The sequence below is a fragment of the Chenopodium album genome, chromosome 1, assembly GCF_948465745.1.
Source record: "Chenopodium album chromosome 1, dcCheAlbu1.1, whole genome shotgun sequence".
Classification (NCBI taxonomy): Eukaryota; Viridiplantae; Streptophyta; class Magnoliopsida; order Caryophyllales; family Amaranthaceae; genus Chenopodium; species Chenopodium album.
Window position 1 is genome coordinate 58,528,078 of NC_137834.1, and position 7,802 is coordinate 58,535,879.

A 7,802-nucleotide genomic window follows, 5' to 3' on the forward strand; every position below is an offset into this window, starting at 1 on the left:
ATATCAAGCAACATGATATTAATCATCATCAAAATAATAATAATCATCATCAAAATAATAATAATCATCGTCATAATCATACTAACAATTATAATCAAAATAATCATGTTAAAGCATAATATTATCAGCAAGATCCTAGGCATGATAATAACAAGATTAATAACAAACCCTAGCATGTCACTAAACATTAAAGATTAAAGCTTTAGCCCTAACATGATACTAACATGGTATTAGGAAAGAAATAGGAAGCATCATAATAATCATACTTGATATTAGAAATATTAATTATTACCCTAAATATGATACTAGGAAGCAATAAAACATCCGAACATGATACTAGGAATCAATAAAATAATCTAAGCATGATTTCTATATCAAAAGATCAATAAAACAATTAAATTACTTACTTCGATGCCTCGTACCTCTTTCTAATAACAAAATACACGCGTTAGTAACTTCAAGGAAAATAATAAATCAAGACAATTAAATTAAATAATTAAAATAGGGATTTGGGACCAAACCCTCAGAAATTATCCACTTTCCACGTCTAGGGCAAAGGCAACTTTGAACTTAGCTAGGTGTTTCTAAAGCTAATGAGTGAGGAATTTTGAGAGAGGGAAGGTTTAGAAAAAGAATAGAGAGAGAAAGCTTCTATCTTTGAGAGAGAGGATAGGGAGATACGATCGCTGATTGTGAATGATTAAAAACGGGGAGATACGACCCCTATTTATAGGAAAAATAGCCAGGATCGAAGAAAATCATATTCGGAATGAAATACCTCCTGTCGCAAACGACAAGAGCCAGTGCCAGACAACAAGCTCGTTGCCAGACGAAAAAAGCCAATGCCAGGCGACAAAGGTCAATGCCTGGCAACGACTTTGTCGTCTCGCGCTGGTTTAAAAGTCAACGCGCTTTTCCATGCGTAATTATCTTACAAACCAGTTGCAGGTAATTATGCGTCTAAGCAGTTTCAAAATCAAATTTAATATATTTTATTCCAAATAAAATATCTTTTAAAAATATAATTATCAATCCTAACCTCATTAGAATTAAAAAGAACCTTCTAGATATTCCTAGAAGATTAAAATCAATCCTAATCACTTTAGGAATAATAATTAATAGGTCCTCCTCTAGATCATTGGGCTTAATTTAATTTAATCCATAACTTCCTCATAATTCATCAGAATTGGGCTTATAATATATCATTGGAAAGCTCTTTTCGAGCCCAATCCAATTACACTATTATCGGACCCTTATTATGGACCAAACCAAATTGGACTGGCTATTTTTCATAAATAAGGTAAAAAAAGAAATGTTTTTGAAAACAGAAAGAGAAATATTTTAATAAAAACATCCTCATTATTAGACTTTCCACGCTTTCACTTCGTTCGATAATCAAATGACGTGAAAGGTATTCATCACTGGGTTTGGTTTTTGGGGAGACACAATTGGGTGTCTACAGAAGCCCCCACTTTGATTGAGTTTGGAGAAAAGCAAGTTTCGAAAACACAAGTTAAAGTAGCGATAGGGACGGAGAATGATTCAGAACCTTCTGCAATCCTAAATCATTCTTGTAACAGCGATACCTGCAAAATAGCATTAGTTAAACAGATAAAAGAGTTAAGAAACGCGTATCTTGCACCGTCGAGCACACGCCTCTAGAGTAACCAATTTGTTTGATGATCTTCCTCAAGCTAGGGGATACCGCCTGAATACTACCACGCTTGCAGTTGCCTCCAATTTCCGCCGTTTTATGACTATCTTCCGCAAGCTTGGGAACACAATTGAAGATAACTTCGCTTGAAATCAGCTCCTGCGTTTGACAACCTTCCACATCCTAGGGAACGCCGTCGAAGACCACTTCGCTTGAAGCCATCCTCAGTTTTCTGACAACTTTCCACATCCTAGGGAACGATATCGAAGATAACTTCGCTTGAAGTCATCCTCAATTGTTTGTGGCAACTCTCCACAAGCTAGGGAATGCCGTCAATCAATGCTGCTACTTCTCGAGCTTTTTTCATGAATCATGATGACAACTTTTCTAATCATAGTGAATGTCGTCGAAGATCGCCTCATCACGAACCGTTCTTCTCAAATCTAGGTGAAAACCTCCACAATCTTAGTGAATGCTGTCGAAGACCACCCATCTCGTGCTATCTTCTCAAATCTAGGTGACAACCTCCTCAATCTTAAAGAACGTCGTCAAAGACTGCCCATCTCGTGCTAACTTCTCAAATCTAGGTGACAAACTCCTCAATCTTAGCGAACTTCGTCAAAGATAACTTCTCTTGAAGCCATCCTCAGTTTTCCATGACAACCCTCCGCAAGCTAGGGAACATCATCGAAGATAACTTCGCTTGAAGTCATCCTCAGCTTTCTGACAACTTTCCACATCCTAGGGACGATGTCGAAGATAACTTCGCTTGAAGTCATCCTCAGTCGTTGCGATAATATTCCGAAGAAAATTACCAAAGACCAACGCTTGTCAATCCTTAAAGCTCGCTTGAACTTTGCTGTTGTGATATTTGCTGAAATATTTGCGGTGCCAATACATCGACTCATTTTTTCTGCTTGTGCACCATTTGAAGGAATTATGTCTTCGATAAGTGCAATTACTAGATATATCAAGGATCATTATTATGGAGATAATAAGTTCGTTTTTTTGGGTTGTCATTATCTGTTGCTAGACTATGATCATTGATCTTTTGGCTAGTTAAATAGTCCAAAGCCCACTAGAATGGATCCTATGAGGTCACACAACAAAGGTATTGGGTTAAGCAAGTTAGAGGCCCATTTATGGGCCTCATGAATAAGTAACCAATCATGAATTGGATTGGGCTAGCATAGTTCGATTAGAGTTAGGATTTGTGCTTTGTCATGGACTCTTATTTAGAGATGAGATCTATAAATAAGGTCCATGCCTAGGGTTGTAGGACACAACACAATTAACAGTTAACTGTGCACCAAGCAACCAGTAATCCCAAAAACTCTCTCTCTCTCTCTCTTTGTCACACGCCTATCTCCTCCCCTCGTGGTGGTTCGTGATTTGTTCGTTGCTCGTTCTTCTCCATAGAAGGTCAATTGAACTTTTCGATTGCGACTAATTAACTAGCATTAGTGGAGGTCTTAATCTGAGCCTATGGACCAAGTAGAGAATCACTCTTGAGGTTCTTTATCTCCCTGTTCTTGTTCGATCGCACGTGGAATCACGCTTCAAAGGTATTAATTCTAATTCTTTATGTGTTATGCAAAATCTTGGGATTAGGTATTATATGAATATGATTCATGTTTTCCGCATTTGTACCTATAAACTCCTACACCATTACGTCGGTGCCTCTGCTGCTTATGAACCATTATGTCGGTGTCTTCTAATGCTTGTGAACCATTATGCAGGTGCCTTTGCGATGAGCCAATGTTTAGGCGCTTTAAGCTAAGTGAGACGATCTTTTATCAGGTCGATCACTTATTGTGATTGTAATCCAGCCGATTACTTAATCATGTCAATTTGCTTATAGGGGCTAATTGGCGTACCAAGGAACCCAAAATGTTGCATAAGATCAACATAGTCATTTATGAGAGCCACGCTTTCTATCGCCGCACTAGCGCACGCTGTAAATTACTGTCGCCGGTCGAAAGATGTTGTCGCCAGGGACAGCCTTGTCGTCTAGCGCTGGAGTCGGGTCTTCCCTATTTTGCCCTTGCTGCCGCTGTTCGTGTTTGCGCTCAATTGCGCTCTGAATCTTCAACTTGGTCGTTTCCTTTCAACCAAATCTTGCTCAAATCTTTTGCAAATTAAAGCTCTTTATCTCTAATTCACTAATCCATGTAAGTCTTACTCAAACTCCTCTTATCTCGGAAGAATATCATGCGTTTATATTCGCGGTTTTTCGAAAAAATCCGGGAATGTCCTTGCTCACTTGATCTTTGGAAGTGATAGCTTCCTATGCCTTGAAACTCTGTCAAAAATCCATTTCAAACGAGGTGCTTGATCAAAATCTGAAAGTGCTCAATTAATCATGCTTATCGTCAATAATCTAACTACGATCGAGCCGACTCTAGTTGATTTGCTAAGCCATTTGCGTCCGTTTGCTTCAAATCTTTTATACCTGCATTTATATTTTGGACTATAGGACCTTGCTCATCTTTTTAGTAGAGGTTGACCTAAGGCTCAGTGTTTCTTGATTCATTTCATACTACTCAATATATTTTTAACACATATGACTTGTCATGACTCGACTCAAAGCGTTTTGACACACATGGCTTGACATGATTCAAGGTGTAAACTTGACTTAGCACAATTGACCGACTCAAGGTCGACTCAACTCGATTGTGACTTGTGTGTGAAAAGTATTGACTCATGAGACTCGATATGTACGTACATGACTTATGTGTGCAATCGAATCGAAAACGGAGAAAAACAAAAAAGTTTCCGTCATTTTTGTGGAGGGTGTCAACTTTCTCCCGAAAAAGAAAGACGCAAAAAGACTGGAAGTGAAGTTTTTGAAGGTGCACGTTGAATGAGATTTAACAAATGTATGGATCAACGTCGTATCTTTGGGCGCAAAGATTATAACATCCTAGGCTATCTCCATTGTTAATTTTGGATGAAAGTATTTAGGTAACTTAGGCACGGAGGCTAAGCACTTCATACTTCGTGACATAATGACAAACATGATCTTAATATGACAAGGCATGCTTCAACATTATATTAAGATTTTATGACAAAGGGTTCCTAAAGGAAGTACTATTTGGTCATGTATCTATGCAGTGTGTGAAAGTGACACTAAAGCTAGGCTGCAAAGGCCAAGTGTAAGGGAAAGTATTATGAGAAGAGCCAAATAATGATGACTCTTTAGGCTAGGTAAGCTAATGATGTAGGTATCCAACCCCCAATTCTAGCTCTACATGGATAATGATAAGAATTGGATATCCCTTGATATAATCAATTATACATTTTTTATTTCGGCCGCACCCCAATGTGAGGTTGCCTACGTATCCGTTAGGAATCAGGCCGAACGTAGCTCTAGCCGAACCTCGCACAAGTATGTGTATGCCTCAAATAGGTCTTTTAAGGGTTTTAACGTGGTTAGGCTAAAGGTTGAAGAAGAAAGGGATAAAGGCTCAAGACCCTAGATAAGCCCCAAAGGTGTGCAACCTTGCTTTTGAATCTTTGTATTATTATGCTTGAGGTTTCTCACTTTTGAGCTCTTTCCTTTTTTATTTTTGCTCTCTTTTTTTTTTCTTTTGCATTTTCTTTTATTTTGAACCTTTTTTTGATAAGTGTGGACAATCCCGATCATGCGGTCCATCACTCACTTGGCATTCATGTTTCGTAGGCATGGTATCGAGCACTCGATAAGAGACGCAATATGAGACGTGTTCATATCAAAGGCATTGTTCATATCAATGACATTGGAACACTTGCCCTTTTGCACACTTTTATTTCTATTTTATTCTTTTGAAATTTTTATAAAATCACTCAAAGCTTTTATTCTTTGAAAATTGCATAAATTGCACACTATCCCATCCCAAGGTTAGGCAGATGTAGGTTGAAAAAAGAAAGGCATATCGTTAGGTGAGGCTCAAAGTGGTTTATCAAAAAAAGATTGTATATTTGAAAAGGTGAAGATGATATATGATAGGCTACAAAGGGTGCCTCAAATCATTGGTATACCTTGTGCTTAATGCAATGTAATGAAATGATCATATGCAATAAAATAAATGCTCATTTTATTACAAGGGAAAAAGAAAAAAAAACCTACAAAGTAAATCTAAGGAAAATGCACGGTGCCTTTGCTACACTTATTGGGGAAAGAATGAATAAAAGAAATAGAAAACAGAGGTCACAAAATCTTATCGTTGAAGCTCGCCTCTTGTCTTATGCCTTATTATCACTCAGTCTTCTTGCTAGATGGAGGTATGGGAAGCTTGTTATTATCGATCAAGTATTGGATGACCTCTTTTAGCTTCCAACAGCTCTCAGTAGTATGACCCCTACCTTGATGGTACTTGTAATGTGCATCTGGGTTCCAACTAGGCAATCTCTTCTCAGGTGCGGGATCTTGAATAGGTCCAATGGGAGTAATGAGTCCCTTCGCATGGAGTCAATCGAAGGCAGTATCATAGTTTGTTCATCCCAATAGGAGTGAAATCTTTCCTTAGTTGCTTTTTTGACCCTTGATTATCCATGGCTAAGACTTCATTGAGATCAAAGGTACTAACATTATTAATAGAGTGGGCATTTTCGAAAGAAGAAGGATTGTCATTCTTCTTACCTTTCCAGCCAATGGTGTTGCTATTATTAGTAGCTTTTTGCTTTGCAAGGTCATCTTCTATTTCAATTCCTATGTCATAGACGGTTTTGAAAGTATTCAAGTTGTGTTGATATTTCAAATGCTTCGAATACTTGTCTTGAAGGTTCTTGATGAACATCCTTACAGATTTTTTTTGGGTGGGCACCTCAATCATCTTAGCGGAACTTTCCCTCCACTTATTAAAAAAACAAGTAAAGCCTTCATTCTCTTTTTGTCTTAGCATCTCAAGTTGTCTATAGTCGGTTTTAACTTGAATATTACATTATATCTATCAATTAAAATGTTTACAATATCATCCCAAGTAGAGGTTTTCTCTTTATCAAGAGAAAAAAACCATTGTTGACAAACAGTTTCAAGTGATAAAGAAAACAATGTAAGACAAATTTTCTTATCTATCCCCTTAATATATATTCATTATTGTCTTGAATGCTCTGAAGTGGAGGTCAGGATTATCTGTTGCCTTGAATTTAGGGATGTCACTGGCACTGAAACTTCTGCGGAAGAAGTTCCTTGTCCACTAAGACCCCTTGTGAGCTAATGCCCTGAAATCTATAGTCATTGGATATTTTGCTCATGCTTTCTTGCATGAGCTCCATTTGTTGTTGCCTTACAGGGTCATTGACTTGAAGAGCTATACTCTTCATCAATTCAGTTAGGTTGGCCACATCCTTCTTGAGTTCATTAACTTCTTCTTGAAACGCCATGATCTTCTTAGATTTTCTTTTCTGACTAATGGGTTTGTCAAAAAGTAGCACTTGAACAAAGGTGTTGTCCTTGATTAATCTTCATTCCCTCCTTGACCAAGTGATGGAAAGCGAAATTAGGGGTAAGTTTTTCATTTTTGACTCAAGCTCTATTCAACATGCGATGGATGGGAAGAGATCATGAAAGTAAAGGAGAGAATGATAGGTATGGACAAAGTATGTATAAAATGGAAAAATGATATAGATGGGAATATATAGAAGAATTTAGGAATAAAGTGAACCCCCAACTCAAATGACGGAAAGAGCGACTCATGCATGAGCCTAAGACATGGTCATGGTGTGAAAAGAGTATGTACCAAATGTGTGTGAATATTTGTGAGTGTATATGTTCAATACTTGTTTCATGACCATGCGACTAGACTATGTGACTAGATTCGAACAAAGACTAAGTTAAGACCTCATGTATGTGCACTATACTGAACAGGTTGTAGTATTTTAGTCATAACTTTTTATCTGTGACTCCGATTGGGACGAAACCGACGCCAAATGCCCAAATGAAAGATAAAACTCGGGGATACATATCCATAGTTTTTACGACTCGTAACCCTTTCTAGAACTCCGGCTATTACCAAAACAAGTTGACGCATGTGCAGTATACGGGAATAAAAAATCCGGGTTGACTCAAAGGAACTATGACTCGATTTTAGACATATTTATTAGTTTAAATTAATTAATTAATAAAGCAAATTCCTTTAGTCATTAATTAATTTATTTAACTCATTCA